Raw genomic sequence first — 16,671 nt, forward strand, 5'->3', positions numbered from 1 at the left:
AGATATCATGATATATATTGAACCATCATGATATAAAGATATATATAAAAATTGCTTCCATGACCTCAAGTATAACATTCTTGTATTGTATATTTGAAACCAATTACTTTGCCTGTTACATTTCCTTTTTAACCTCCAAAAGAAAGGGGAAAGTTTCATCCTGATATTTTTGAATATTCTACTAAGGTTACATATTGCCCTTGAGAAGAGTCTTTATTCCCAGCAAGTAAATGCTGTACAGAATGTTATCATCACTATATTTTTACTTTAACATCAGTGTTTGAGAAATTCAAGAAGTCATTACATGGATAAGAGTTTTAATCTGAAATTTTCATATCTGCTAGAGAAATCTTGAAGCAACTTACAGAATTAAGTTTTACAGTTCTTATTAGAATATCATTTTTAATACCATTGTTTCTTATGTTTCTTTTTTGGTGTTAGCATACCACATGTATATTTGAGAGAACATTTAATTGGCAACATGGATGATAGAGCTAATTAACCCCTTCCACTCTAAACTAAAGGAAATATAACCATTTTTAAATGGTAATGAATACAAAGAAAAAAAGGTATGTGTCATCTATGCCATATGTTAAAAAAGAGATTAAAATTTAAAGTAAAAAAACAGCTGAGACAGTGTGTAAAAGTGAGTTACTATGTCGGTGGGAGTCAGGAGAGTTCATATTAGACATAGGACTTGGCAGCTGGGGAACAGGGTTCTTAAACTTCTGCAAAGTAAACTGGAACTGAGTTCCTTCCATAAAACCTGTGGCCTTAAAGAGCTCCCACATGGGCTAAAAAATGCCACCCACCACCCCAAAGAAATACTGAAAAATTGTATGTGTTTTTAATCTCTCAGAGAGCTTGAGTCATCCCCCGCCCAACAACAAAACAAACTTTAGGACAATATTACATGTCAGGTGAGACATAATACAATGAGACGGGAGGGACATCTGTGGGCACCAGGGATTAGGGGAGAGAATGGTGACTAGGCAGAGCACAGAGGAGGTGCCAGGCAGTAAAAATACCCCACGTGATGCCATACTGATGGCTATGTGGCATTGTACATTTGTCAAAGTCCATAGAATGAAACCTAATGTAAACTGTGTACTCTGAGTGATAAAAACTCAAACGAACAAAAACAGAAGCAAAGCAATTCTTCTCCATACAACATGTACTTGAAAATGAACCAGAAACATTCAAAAGTATGCAGGTACGCACATGCACTTCTATATAATCAAGGCATCGGAGACAAAAATCACAACAGAAGTCACAAAATATTTAGAATTGAGCAACAATTAAAGCACCACACATAAAAATTTGTGAGATATAACTGCAGACAATATTTATTGCCTTGAATATGTTAGCAAATAAAATTTGATAATCAATGAGCTAAGTTCTTTCTCAAGAAATTAGAAACAAGCAGCATTTTTTAAAGAAAATAATGTGTTAGAATTGAACTTAATTATTTTTTAAATGGAGCTGATCACATTAGAAGAGGGCATGGCATGTGGGATGGTCTCTAATTGTGAGCTATTATCATAGTTATTTAAATGTAAGGAGGTAATGAAAATATATCTACTTAGGGTCTGGAGATCTGTCATCTTGTTCTTTCCCTTTAAATGATTAAACATTGTGCCACTTGTGGTAAGTCACTTCACTCTCTAGACATGGATTACTTTACACGTTGAATGGGGAGTCTGGATGAACGGTCACACCCAGCTCTGTCTGTCTTGGCAGGATCGTACTATTCCAGGCCCTTGGTGAAGGCAACCATTTGCCTGACATGAAATTCAGCTTACAGGTTGCTGCGACCCCATGGACCACTAATGCTTGCTCAGGAACCTGGAAACTATGAGCCATATTGAGGTACATCTATATGCTGTGTGACATCATTACCATTATTATTATTATTACTACCATGAATAGTTGTTGTAAAAGTAGTAGTGTGAAATCCATGGTGAAGTCGACTCTCTTGCTGCTCCCCTGCTGTTACTTTCAGCGTGGTCACAGTTAGCTCCTAACTAAATTCCCAGCCCTAAAACCAAAAACCTCCCCACTCTTCATAATACTTTTTCTCAGTAAATTTTCAAACTCTCTTCTACAGAAGTTCCAAGTGGCTGGGCAGGTTGTCCTAGGGCAAATTGATGGATCTTATTAAGTCAATATCATGTTCACTCATGGAGGGAGATTCTGGTCTGAAAGGAGAGTCAGGCAGGCTCTTTTATTTCCCTTACCAGTAAAATGAAATTTAATAATCCCTTCCTTTGTCGAAGTTAGAGCAAAAGGTCTCAGTGCATTTTTGCTTATAATATGGAAGAGTCTTTCTTAGCTTGCTCTGGATCTCACCACTCTGTGACAGTGTGCAGAGGATGAGAGCTGGGGACAGGCTATGTGAGGAAGCACTTTTTCCCCCTCTCTTCCACCTGCTCTCTCTCAGCCCACGGTGCTCTGGGCATTGTTGGGGACCCCCCGATGGGGTCTGTAAAGTCACATCTATTTCCTGATAATACTAAGACATTGTTTTCCTGTTCATTCCAATTTTCCTATGGATGTACAGTGGAGTTTTGTGGGGGGCTTTACCCTCAGGGTCCCCCCAGCTGCCACGGATGAGAATAAGTCTACCAAGACGTGATCTGCTTGGGGAGGAAAGGTGGCTAATCTCTCAAAGGAGAAGGGCCAGGAACCTTTTCCTCAATGGGCTTTTATTGGGCTTATTTTGCACAGAAATACAGGTAAAGCTCATTAATCATTGTCAGGCAGTAAGGATCAAACAATAGGTAACATACAAAGAACTCTGACGGCCTATGCTGAGTCATGGTCTGTTAGCTAAAAGGCTAGCTACAAAACTTTGGGAAACACACTCATTTCCAGCTTGGACCCTTATTATTTAATTGAGAGCATTCTTAGCAAATCAGGTTTCACAGGAGTTTATGTATTCTTTCTCAGGCCTGATCAGCTGGGGAACCTGCCCTTTCCAGCACAGGGCTGCACCACCCTCTGTCATTGTTTCAGGCTTAAGTCAGGCAGAGGAAGTAAGGTAGACAAGAGATTAGGAGACTTCTTGCAGACAGAATGAGGGCTCAGGCTTTGTCAAAGCTGAGGGGCGAGGGTCCATCACCCTTTCTCCATAGACCCCCAAGTCCTTCCCTGGGGCCTCCACATGATTGTGCCTATTTTAGGTCATTCCCCCCTTGGGGAATCTTACCCGTCATTGGCTAACTGACCAAGCATTGGGGGCCAGTTATGGATGAAGTAAAAGGATCAGAAGCAGCACTACTGCCAGGGAGATAAGCTTTGTCTCCTTAGTGGCTTATGGTCCGAAGGTTGCTCACCCAGCCTTAGCCATGGGGGTAAAGGGGTGGTCCCAGCTCCTGAAACCTGGCAGGGTGGTTCCCAATAGTTTCCCAGAAGTTGTATAACATGTAGTATCATAACAGATTAAAATATGGAAGAATATATGAGAATCTAGCTATCTTGTATTAAACCAAAGGTAAAGGACATTTGCAAAAATGTGAAGCAATGCCACTCTTTCCAAAGACTATTTTCATCTTGAACATATACTTTTACAAAAACATATTTATGTTAATTTCATGGATTGATTATTGTTTTCAAAAATAGGTTACTAGGAGAATATTTTTAAATATTCCATTTTAATTCCAAATATGGTGAATATTGACTGATACTAATCCACATAAAGAAAATCTGTTTATAATATTTAAAAATGAAGTGGTCCTGAGACCAAATGTTTGAGAAGTACTGCTTTAGGTAGTTCTATAACTAAGAGGAAAAACTAGGAAATAGATGAACCTAAAATCTAGAGAAAAGGACCAGAGGCACTTAATTGCTGAGCTAAATCAAAAGAATAGGATATAGCCCTTGCAAAACCTCCACCAACCTCTGTGATAGTTTAAACTCAACATGAGTAAGACATGAACTCTTTAATTCAACATGAGTAATAAATGAGCACTTTAACCCCAAACTATGTTTAAGATTAGTGACACGAGCTCTCTGCTATTAGGCTGGAAATAATAAAATAAGAATTAAATATAAGTGAGAAAGGCATCAAGTGGACCCTAGATTTTTAATACTCTGTAAGGATCTCTTACTGTTATCTTAAAAGATAGTATTTGTTTCTTGCTCCATGAATTTGTGTGTCTTCAATGTTTGGGCTACTGTGAATGAGACATTTGTGTACTTGGCTTAAAGTTTACTGTTTGGAACCTGATGGCCTGTCACGTAGTTCTGGATGGGAATGTTAGCATAGACGGCACACATTTAGAGCAGAGATTCTGGAATCAGGCGGCCTGGGTTTGAGTCCCGGTTTTTCAAGTTCCTTAATTTTCTCATCTTTAAGATGGGGTTGATTAGCAGCCATATGTTTGTTTAGTTGATACATAAATAGAGCCAGCACGACCCAGGTAGGATGCCCAGAGGAAGCCAAGACCTGGACCTGAGGCAGACACAATACCCGGAGCAGCTCAGGAGCAGTTGCTGCAAAGCGAGGACAGACAGCAGGAGTCTATCAGCGGCCAGAATGAGTCCACAGGCAAATCCCACACAGAGCCCTCGAGGCTCACCCAGTTGAAGAGCCTGTAAACTGAGAGGGGGACTGGGACGGTCCAAATAAACCCCCATGAGAAATGCCCCCCAGAAACTGAACTTCTTTGGAAGAGCTGAGGAGGTTTTGCATGCACTGGCTGCCTTTCTCCTGCGGGGACTCACTGCCCTCAGAAGCCAGGCATTGGCTCCTCCAGCTGGAGAAAACTGCCGCCACTGCTGAACTGGGGCACGTTCCAATCGCACACCAAACCGGTGGCCATTTTCTCTTGCCAGGTCACTTCTAAATGCTGTCCACGTGCACTTAAGATGTGTGTTTTAAGTATTTTGAGGTAGAAAGAAGGTGGAGACTTTTCTTTTCAAAATCATACCACAAATTTTTCTGCAGGGGAAACTTAATTAAATTTGGGGGAATAAAAGGAACTTTCATTTACTCTGGCATTTACGTTAATCTGTTCTAACCTCATTAAGTAATCCAGATGCTTTTGAAAGCACCCTTGTTAAATACTTTATAATATTTAAATTTTAATTAAATGTACTATTTATTTACTAATCTTATTAAAAAATAAGGCCTTGCTATGCAAAATTTATAATTCAGTTTGGCACTTATGGTTGTATAATTCTTTTTTAAACAACAAAGGCTCTTAGCTATTGTGTATTCAGAAGTAACGAATGGGTTTAAATGTTTTAAGTGACGCAATTTTATTTGATGTGGTTAAATATTTCACACTGGCTTAAACTGCAGATTTTCAGTGGAAATTCTTTTGTTTCTATGAAGCTTTAGAGAGTTGATGTGGGAGGAATTATTCTCTGAATGCAAAGTGCTTATTGTCTGTTCTATTTAAATAAAAGCCCAAGTCGCCATCTTTAAGCTTGTTACATAACTCCAGAATGGTGGGAGTCAGCTTTTGCAAAAATCGATACTCTAGTACGTGTGCTTCCCACGGCAGGAATCCAATAAACGCACTGATGGGGATTATAATGGGCGTTCTCCTTCTAGAAGTGGACGGGCACAGCCTTTCAAGAGCCCCAGCAAGTTCCTCCTCTGCGGCAGCGCACAAGGAGCCCTGAGGCTTTCTAGGACGGAGAAGCCTTTCTTTCTCTGTTCCTCTTCAAGAACAATGGGGAAAAGTTCAGTAGACATACTTGCTCTTGTTGAGAGATGAACTGAATACTTGTACTTTTCTGGTGACATCTCTGTGGAGAGCTCGTGAATGAAACATAAGAAGCACAAAGATTATGAAGATTATAAGCAGGCGCCTTCATTCTTTCAGAAGACAGCTTTTATAGAGAGCTTAATCATGAGTACATAGCACTGGGATCGAAAGTTCATTTTCCTACAGGCAGCTTGGAGAAAGGAGATTTCTCAGCAGAGCACAGTAAGTCTTCTGCCTTCCATGTTAATGGGCCCATTATAAGGAGTGACGGCTAAAGTCAATGCAGCATCCAACAGCCTGAAGATTCCAGCTGAGTTAGAGCTGAGGCTAGATGGGGGCAGATATAATTTTTGTCATAGTGCTTGGCATGTAGGGAGCCCTCCCTAGCAACAATATTAGTGTATGATTTTTATTTTAGAGGGTAAAGTTCACTGGAGTAACTGAGCTTTCTTCCCATTCATTCCTGTTCCCTAGTGGCCCTTTCACATTCCTCCTTTCCTAAGTGGTGTTAATTCATTTATTTAACAAGTATTTATTGGGTGCCTAATCAATGGCAGGCACTGTTTTAGGCACTAGCTGGCAATGGTGACCTTCCCCTTGACCTGAAAGACAGGGTCCTCCTGGAAGTCAGTGAGGGTGAAGAAATCACTCCTACCCTTTTGAGCTCCAAGAGTTCACCACAAAGATGTGCCCTTCCTCTTATGGCTTAAGTAAGACCCACTGAAGTTCCCCTTACTTACCTACAGCAAGGGCAGACACAGAGCAATCTGGGTAAAATGCCCACTAACCTGAGCTGATTGAACTTAAGTCAGGCTTCTCTCCCTGCCTCAGGAATAAGAGAAGTGGACTTTGGTTTACCCTTGAACATGGGAGTATGGAATAACCTCTCCTTCCCTCCTTAATGGCAAGAATTGGCTACCTTGGGGTAAAATATTCACTGATCGACTGCCCTATCGCTGCACCTGCTCACCTCACTTCCCATACTTGGTTCTTCCCCGTCTCATTTCTTGCTGTCTACCAGAGAAAGCCCTCACCTGTCTGACCTGGGAGATGCTTGCAGATCTCACAGTCGGAGTGCGTTCCCCCATTGCAAGCATTCCACTCCCCCACCCCTCTCTGCATCAGCACAGTCCTCTTTCCCTTATTGAAGCAATCCTTTTAAATAAAATGTCTCCTTATTGAATTCCAGATTTGTTTTTCATCTGGCTGGCAACACAAGCAGTAAACAAAACAGACAAAAGCCCTGCCCTCATGGGGGGAAAAGGCAATAAGGGAAAAAAGCATTTATACTCTTAAGAGATTGCTTAGGAAAAAACATTAAAGATTGTAAGAAAAGGAGTCTTTAAATTTGGACAGGTAGCTGAAAGTTTACATAGGCCTTATTGTTTACAATAAAGTTTACAAAGGCCTCTTGGCTCTCCTCACAGGCAGCCCTTCCTTTATGACAGGGGTATATTTCCTTCCACCCAGCATCTTTATGCATATTTATATGTTTTTTAAACATTACTTTAATCCTTGCCTAAAAATGTTAAAACATATGTTAAATTTATATAATAATTTCTTTATTTTTTAGATAACTAATATTTTTATAAGCTTTTCCTATTAAAATATAAATGGATAAACTGTTTTATATAAAATTATTTCTTCACGTTTTGACTTGTGGTTTTGGGATAAATTCTCAGAAATAGGTCAAAGGGTATGAACATTCTCTTAATACTCAGCTAAAAATTGTTTCCTGGGAATACTGTTCTGACTTACTTTCCCATTCAACAGCATGTGAGAGTAGCTTTTTCACAGCAACTTTGCCAGCACTGAAAGGTCCATTTATCAAATGGCAAATAGGCAAAGATTAAGACAGTGTGTGAGCTGGAGGTAGTTAAGTCTTGTCCATTTCAGGAAGACAATTTGTCACTTTCGCAGTGAATTTAACATATACAAAGACATTAGGAACAGGCATATCATTGAATTAGTAAACCAATGACAAAGTTTTTTGTCAGAGAAAATGGACAGTTTATGCAAAAATGAATATTGAAGAATGTTTATTAAGGTACTGCAGCATAGTAAAAAACTAAAGCATTGTACATAGTGGATTATTGAAAACAATATAAAGTACCTGTACAATAAAATATGTAAAGCTACTAAAAATGTAGGAAAACATTTAACATGAAATGTTAATGAGCTAGTAAGTAAAAAAATTAACATATCAGAAAAAATTTTGAATTCTTTAAAAAGTATATGTTAATGAAAAAATAACAAGTATGAATAAAGATACCAAAATGTTAAAAGTGGCTTTTGGGTATTTTTGTTTGTTTTGTTTGTTTTCTCACTATGCTTTTTTTTATAATACCTGATCATTGTAAAATAAATATTTTGAAGAATGGCCTTATTTCTATGTCTATAAAACTATAATCATAGGTCCAGAAATTTGACAAAATCCATTATAATGTATATTAGCACTTATATAGTTTTTTCAATCTCAATCAAAGCCATTTATTGTCATCAGCTTTGTTTTTATTCTCTGGAAAATGAATTTCCTCCCTGAGCTATATTGATGTGTTAAGTTTTGTTATCATGCCTTAAACTGCAGTTATGAGCAAATGCAATGCTTTGTATTTCACATGAATTTGCTTCATTAAAAGTTATAAAATAAAACCTGACAGTATTTCTATATTTGGGTAGTTCCACATATTTTACCATCGATAAACATCAATTGGCTTTTTAAAAATTAAAAAGTTTAAGAAAAATTTCAAGTACATGTAAACGTGTTACTCTTGGAAGTCCATCTAAAAAGAGAGCAAGTCTTTGCCAGTTCCCTTTCCCAATGTCTCCTCTCCCAGTCGAATCTAATTACGGCCAAGTCCATGTCCCCCTTTGTGACTGCAGATGCGGTCTGTTAACTAATGGCAACTTCATATCCAGGGCACCTTTGAAAATGCGGATCGCCAGCCCCATTCAAGACCTCTGGAATGAAAATCCAACTGTTAACATTTGAGAAGCACTGGCTCAGGAATGATGAGAAGAAATGCTCTCCAGTTCCTTTTGCTTTTTCGTCGTTTTCAATTTAAACCTGACCTTGAAGGTAGAGACAACTATTACAGGACTATTCTTCCCAGCTTGAAATGGATTTTATTCTTCAAATGCCACTGCATTCTTTCAAACCAAACAAATCAAGATAAAGTTGAAGTTTCCCTGGAAAATTCAGAGGTGGGGAAAAAAAATCTCAAACAGACATTTGCTTAAGTATATCTATGAAAACCAGTCTATCGTTCAAGCAATATGATTCCTTCCTTTTATTCACAGACCATATCAAACAAAAACAGATTCCTTTAAATAAGCCATATTTACATTGTGATTTATAGATGATGTTTTCTGCTTCCAGGACTGCTTTTTTGGTGAAGGTGGCTTCTTTCAGAACTACGTTTTAAAAATATGAATATCTGAACTAACACAATTCAGAAAAATAACACAGCCACTTACACTTGACACATCTGTTAGAAATCAACATCCCTGGTTTGAAAGAACAGATGAAAAGTTTTCTCTTGGAAATAAATGTTAACAAAACAATCTTTTCAATCCTTGCAAGAATTTCACTACATGTACACCTGTAAACAGAATTACAAGGAAAAAAGAAGAGTCCAGTGGAAATAATCACTCTGTTCATTTAACCTATGAGGATCTGATAGATAAAAGTCTCCAAAAGAAGCTCTTATACTGATGATGTCTTTCTTGACATTTCTGTGAACATTTTGAGAAGCTGGAGTTTAGGTAACCATAAATTCTTTGAATTTCCTCTTTTCAAGAGTTGGGCTCTAGTGCCTCTCTCTTTGCAGCTGGGGTGGTTCGTCGCCAGCAGAATGCAGGGAAAGTGACCCCGAGCTACCTTCAGGGCTAGATGGGAAGAAACCACACAGCTGTTGCCTTGCATGTTAGAACCCAGGTTGTCTGGATGCTTCCCACTGAGTTGCTCTTCAGGGCGTTCAGCAGGCATGCTGTGAGAAGCGCAGGCCACAGAGAGGCCATGTGCAATTGCTCTGGGTGACACCCCAGCTGAGAACCCCATGAGAGAGTCATTTGATGTCTGTTGCCGTCGATGATCAATGACTGGAGCCCCAGCCCACATCTGACTGCAGCAACTCGTGAGGTCACGAGTGAGAATCCCCAGCTGATTCAGGAATTCTTCCTGAATTCCTGATCACAAAATCATAGTGGAATAAAAGGGCAGTTTCAAGATGCTAAATTTTGAATTAATTTCTTTCACAGCAATGGATAAAACACCAACAAGAATGCCCTCAATTTTCTGATAAGGATCCAAGCATGAAATGAGTTTGTTCCCAAAGTTTTATGGTCCTTTAGGCAACTGATCCTGGCTCAGAATAAGTCCTCATAGTTCTTTGAATGTTATCTATTGTTTGATCATTACTGCCTGGCAATGATGAATGAGGACCTTCCTTGACCTATAACACTCCCAGAAAGCAATAAAAGGCTGTCCAGGCAAGAGTCAGGGTGCTCTCTCACTCAGAGAGTGGCCATGCTGTCCCTTTTCTCCACAGCACTTCTTCAGTCCATGTGAATTTGTTTGTCGCACCCACAGCACCGTGGACACCGCTGGCCGGAGTCCATGTCACAGCATAGTCATGAAAATCCGCTTTGTTAGCAGTGTTAATGTCTGTGATAATTAAACTTCAGAGACAGTTTCTTTGATTAAACTCTAATACAATGGTAAAATCAAATTCTATCTTTAAAAGAAAGTGTTAAAAAGTACATATGTATGGAAATGAGTAAATTTTATGATAGATGATTAAATGTGCTGACCATATAATTAGATGGTTGGTGTTCCTAGTGGAATATGCTATTTCACTGTCCCACAGTTCACCTCTCTTTTCACGTGTCCATTTTCTTCCATCTCTCTTGAATCTAACCTAACCAGGCTTTCGCTATGCCTGTCCATTGACATTTCTTTCATCAAGGTCCCCAGTGAATGCCAGGTTGCTGAACCCAGGGTCTGGTAGAAGCCCTGTGCCAGTGTGGGACAGCTGCAGTAAAGTAACAGTGGTGTGCAGGGTTCAGGCGTGGGGAGGACGTGAGGCCACCCGCAACCTGGTTGCCTTTTTTTGGTTCCTGTGAGGTGTGGAACAGATCTGGAAAGTCCTTCAGTGGGACCTCTGTGGTGCAGGAAGAGGGAGGTAAAGGACAATGTGGAAGTAACTCAGAATGAGGCATCAGCGTGGTTGGGATGTTGCAGAGCTGGGACCCTGTAGTGAAGCTGTGAGTGGGCAGCCCAGAGTCTGGTGCAGCCAAGGCTCCGAGGCTCAGGGGAGGTAGGAGGGCATCCCACACAGCAAGGAGAGATGACCTTCTTTCCCCTGCTTCATGTCCCCAGGAGCCACCTCCACTGGAAGCACACTCCTGACCTCTCTCTGCCTCATCACTCCTCCCCAGGAAATGAGGAGCAACTAATCTGGGGAGAGAACTGGGGTGGTATGTCACAATTCCTTCCTTCCTCTCTGACTCTTTCTTTCTGCAGAGCACATTTGTTCTGCTCTGCTCTCCTGAGTTGAACGGGGCTGGCTGCCCCTTTGCGGAGGTCTACATTTGCCCAGCCGCACCAGTGACTGGGGGTGTCAGTTTATTCAATGAGCTAGAGTATTAGCCAACCTACGGGCTGGACAACCTAAGCTATGCTGACCCACACTCTTTTAACCAGTAATCCTCATTTCCCTAGGTCCTCTGATTTTCTCAACGGAAGCAGGAAAGAAGATGTAATCATCTTAATTTACTAGTCATCTCAAACCTCAAGAGATTCCAGATGGCACTCCTAATGACTTTCACTACACAGTCAGCAAAGTGACATGGCTGTGGAATGAAGGGGAGGGTGGGACCAAGACAATATGTTTTCTGCTTGTTTGTTTTTAATGGGACCTATTACAGTATATTTGTAGGTAAAAAGATTATTCAGTAGTAAGGACAAATAACAGAAGATACAGGGGATCTATGATAACTGCTGGAACAAAATCCTTCATTAGATGAAAGAGACCTGTGGATTCCAGGGTGCAGATGGAGTGAGTGCCCTAAAATCAGAGCAAGGACTGAGGCAGAGAGTGTGGTTCGGACGTAATGCACAGTGTGGGGAGGGACGGAAGCCATCTCCCAATTGCTTTTATTTCTCAATGAGATGAAGAAGCAAGGTCCTCTGTGGTTAAGATATGGACTGAACCATGACTATTTGGATGGAAGTTTATTCAACAATAATTCAGTTTCATTGAGTGTCTGTGATTTCCTCAACTTTGAACTAAAGCTGAAGTCCATATGAATTCTGGTCTTTACAATTTTATTTTCTCCTATGTCTGTTTACTCCTATTTTAAACAACTTTAATTTTTTTCAGATGTAGAGAGGGTAAACATATTAACAGATGTAGAATGAATGGATGAACAGGTGAAGTAAATGCATATAATCATAAAATAGAGCTATTCTTCCCTATAAGAAGATTTATATTAAAGTATATAACAGGAAAGAACTTCTGCATTCCACTGTATCTCCCTGAGTGGAATTTGGGGGGCAGTACAGTCCCATTTGGAGATCTTTGCTAGCTGCACAGAATTAAAGATAAATTCAACCATCTTTTCAACTTCCTGGCTCTGAACCTGCCTCAGAGATCTCCTTAAAGTACACTACTTTCCAAGTAAAAACTTGGAATAATAAACTTTTTACTCTTCATTTTGGTAAAGACAAGCAGGGGATGGCCAAGAAGTTTGGGCTGTATTTTGTAATATATAAAACAAGAAAAAATAGTTTTGAAATGCATCGCGGGCATCTGTCAGTCATGTGAGTGAAGCTTCTTTGTTTCCCATCCTCTCGCCATCTCATGTGCTAGAATGAAAGTTAACAAAGGAAAAAGTAAGAGATTAATGAAAGGGACAAAACTAAACATTAAGTAATTCTTAGTTGCAAATTCAAAAGTGTGAAGGGACAGGTGAAAACACAAGCAAAGTGCGAGACAGGGAAACATCATATCCTTTTAGATACACCAACCATCTCACGTTTATATGATCGATATAAGCAATCATCTTTGATAGAAAGGACTGTATCTTTCAGGGGCAGGGGTAAAAATGAAGGCGTTTCCTGGTAGGGAGTTGAACTAGGTGGAAAGCAAAAGGGCTCTCAGAAGCATAAATTCAAGCAATGTGCTTACAATCACTAATTGCTAGAAAATAGCAGCGATTTTGAAAAGAGATAAAGGATTTACTCAACTGAGATGCCATCTTATTAATGAGTCAGAGCTGAGGGTGCAAGGAGTGAACTCAAAATATAGATGACAGGTGCACTGAATATGCAAAAAACTTTAATTTACAGTTACCTTAAGTTCAGGTTATAACTCTCTTGATTTTGAATATGACTAGCCATGAAACAAAAAAGAAAAGAAATATAAGAAACAATGTAATAGAAGAATAAAACTACCCAATTGTCTAAATCTTTTCTGGTGCTATGATATTCAAATTTCAGCAATAATCTGTACACATTGCATTTTATCTTGTCTATGTGCCTCAGATGCCTTTGACATTTGAAGAAGTGGTGGTGTGTTAAAGGTAACAAATGGCCAGGTGGCTGATAACTTACACTCCACAGAGCCACAATAGTGCATTTTTCTTCCACTTTCATGAAAAAAATATACTGTATTTTCCCCATTTTGATAACTCATAGGCCCACTTCTGCCTATAAAATTAACTGTCCATTTGACCTTGTCCACTTTGCTAACTATTCCTTGTAAACATTTTTGTTCTTTCAGTTTTCACTGCTTGTTCATCAAACCTCTCTATTCCATGACTTGGTAGAATATGACATCTATGACTTGATCCTGCCATCAGCACATTCAGGAAAAGGGAGGAATTGTCTTCAGTAACCACTCCATTCCCACTTGAGGAGGTGGCTACCTCTCACATTAGTGAAGTTCTCACCTGGCATCTCGATTCACACAAAGTGTGCTGTGGAGGGTGATTTACACACACCTCCTGGCTTCTTATCACAACTTGGAGGTGGTGGCATCATGCCCATGATGTTTGCTGTGTCCCTGACTACAGAACGACTGAGGGGGCAGGGAGCATGGGAGGCAATGTGGCCTGTTCTTTGCAATGTGGCCAATGCAAAGCTGTGGTTGCAGGAGAGAAGCCAAGAGTGCAAAGGCTGGACATAGGTAATTCAGTTCATCCGAGTCTCTGCTTTGGAGGGCTTCTTGACATAGACCTTGAAATAATTTAAACTTCCCATAAGGTTTCTTACTTGGAAACAAGATACACTAAGAGTCAGGGGATTTTAGAATGTGTGTTATCAGACAGACCTGGGTTTGAGCCCTGGCGCTGCCACTTGCTGGCTCTGACTTTGGGCAACGCACTTGTGTTTTGGGCCCTCTCTTTGCTTATGTGTCAGAATGTTTACCCATGTGCTCCTCCCTAATTTTGTTTGACTATTTTCAAGGTTTGTTCTTTGGGAGTGACCGAGTCTCTCCTTACCCTAAAGGTCAATCACATGCTGGTAAGTGCTTACCTCCTGCCAGAAATCGTTTTGGAGATGGACATGTTGTTACCCCTTTCTGGACAATGAGACATCAAGGAGGTCCGCCTGAAGAATTATGAGGATATTTTCTTTTGCATTTGAAGAGATCCGTGGGCAGAAATAGCCCCCCTTGCCAGTGCTCATCACTAGGAGGATGAGATTTTAGAACTGGGGTAGCTATCTTGTGGCCAGGAGGGGGTCAAGCTAGAACAATTGAAGTCCACATGCCAAGATGGCAGAAGGAGGTGGTGCGAATAGCTTGGCCCCTGGGAAACATCCCTGAGTTAGTGCATTCACAGCATTGAAGCTTCTTATTACAGGAAATAATCAGTTCTCCTGATTGTATAAGTCAGTTGAAGTAGATTTCTTATAGGACTTGATACTAAAAACCTCTTTACAGATATACCAACTGGGGAAAATAGGGATTTGAATGCCTCTATCAGAGGTTTCTGAGAAAGGAATATGAGGCTTAGGTGTAAACATTTCACACAGTGCTTGCCATGTGCTCAGTAAACGTCACCATTGTTATAATTAACAGCAGTATTAGTAGTAGTAGCCTCCTAACATTTTAAGGTAAGACAGTTCAAACCAGAGAGGTCAAGTGACTTGCCCAAGTCACACAGTGAACAATCAGTAAGGCAGGGAACAGACTCAGATTTCTAGTCTCCCTCAAGAAACCCTAATGTACTTTTTGCCTCCTTGTGAGACCTCCTGTGTTAGAGAAGCATCTTTATTAAGCAGCCGTCACATGCACGAGCCTTCAACTTTATGGAGTTTCTTTTCCACTTTCTAAAATAATGGAACACTAGCCAGTACTTTGATTCAGTTCCTCCCTCCTTGAAAGACATCTGTTTTACTTTTTAAATACTCATAATTATCTTCATGTTCTCTCCTGAGGAAATGGTAAGTACAAAGTAAAACCCCCAAAAACTTCATTTTAAGAGATGGAAAATTAAAAGCAAAAAAAAACCCAAAACAGTAAAATAAAGGCTGAAAAATTGTGTTTTCTCAGACAATAAATACTCTGTGTTCCTGGCTGTCAGCTCACTTCTTTTCACGTCACTGTGTTTTCTTGCAATGAAGAGACCAGACAGCTTTATCCCAAGGGTAGAGCTTCAAGTATTAGGAGGAGTAAGTCCTAAACTATTAGGGAAGACACTGCTTCATGTTGTCCCCCACTTCTCATTTTCTACATTCTCTGTGAAGCGAAGCAGCAGATAATTGTCCCTGCTGGTGTCAGAGATGTCTGGAAAGATTCATTTACCATAAGTTTTGTCTATTATAGACTGAGCTGCTTTGATTGTTATGTTTTTGTCCTGGCCTTATGGTGTCAGGGCAAAACTGGTTGTTAAATCTCACAGCATTTCCTAGGGAACCTGTTCTCTGCAAAGAAGCAAAGCTTTCTCTGTCAACTTAACTATGTGTCACCGTGTGCAGTGGAAATCATGACATGTGGCACACAGCTTTTGTAGAATCATTTACCAAAGAAGTAATGTTCTCCCATTAAAATTTTAAAAATTGCTTTGGGACTTAGGGTGCTGGAATTGGCTTAGAATTAGAGGAGCTGGGAAAATTCTGCTTCTCTAAAATTATCAAAACCTATTTAGTTAAATTGGCGAATGTGTCTTCATCACAGTTCCCTGCGATTTCAGATTCAGAGGCTCACCTCCCAGTGCTCCGTGCCAAGTAGGAAAAATAAAACCCGCCTACAGAGCAGAGCATATCCACTAATAGAGGGTGGGGCAAAAGTACGTTTACAGTTGTTTGTATAAAAAATAATACAATAATTAATAAATAATATGAGAATGAACTCTGTGTTTTATATACTTCCAACTATAACCCTACTTCTGCCCAACCTTCTATTTGCAGTGTTTTGAATGATTGCCCCCCCCCCAATCTATTTGATTTCAGATTCAAAGTGTAAGGTAATATTGGTAATGCCATTTTTCTTAACAGTGGTTAGTCTGGGCATGGATATGTGGGGCAATTAAAGCAACGGAGACAGAAAGGCAAATTGGGTGGACATGAGGGAAGCGGGTTTTGAGATACAGATGCTGTACCTGAGATGGTGTTCCCTAAAGGAAAGCCTGAGATGTAGACTCTTGTGAAATGTACTTACCAAGAATGTGCTCTCTGGAGAATAAGTGTGAGAGAAGCAGAAGAGAATATAGAAAAAGAGCTAGGATATCCCTGTTAAATAAGCCCTCTGCTGCAGACTGGAGAATGGATTTAAGGGAAGGGGATCAGGTCAGGTAGACACAGTGAGAAGACAATTTATTATCCAGGTTTGAGCTGATGAGAGACTGACTGTGAGGACATGTCATGGGGAGTAACAAGGGACAGAGAGAGACGTGAGGAAGGGTTAGGAAGTGAAATCAGCAAAGCATGGGGATTGAGTAAGTGGGG

Source organism: Artibeus jamaicensis, unplaced genomic scaffold (assembly GCF_021234435.1).
Source record: "Artibeus jamaicensis isolate MK-2021 breed Jamaican fruit bat unplaced genomic scaffold, CSHL_Jam_final scaffold_369, whole genome shotgun sequence".
Lineage (NCBI taxonomy): Eukaryota > Metazoa > Chordata > Mammalia > Chiroptera > Phyllostomidae > Artibeus > Artibeus jamaicensis.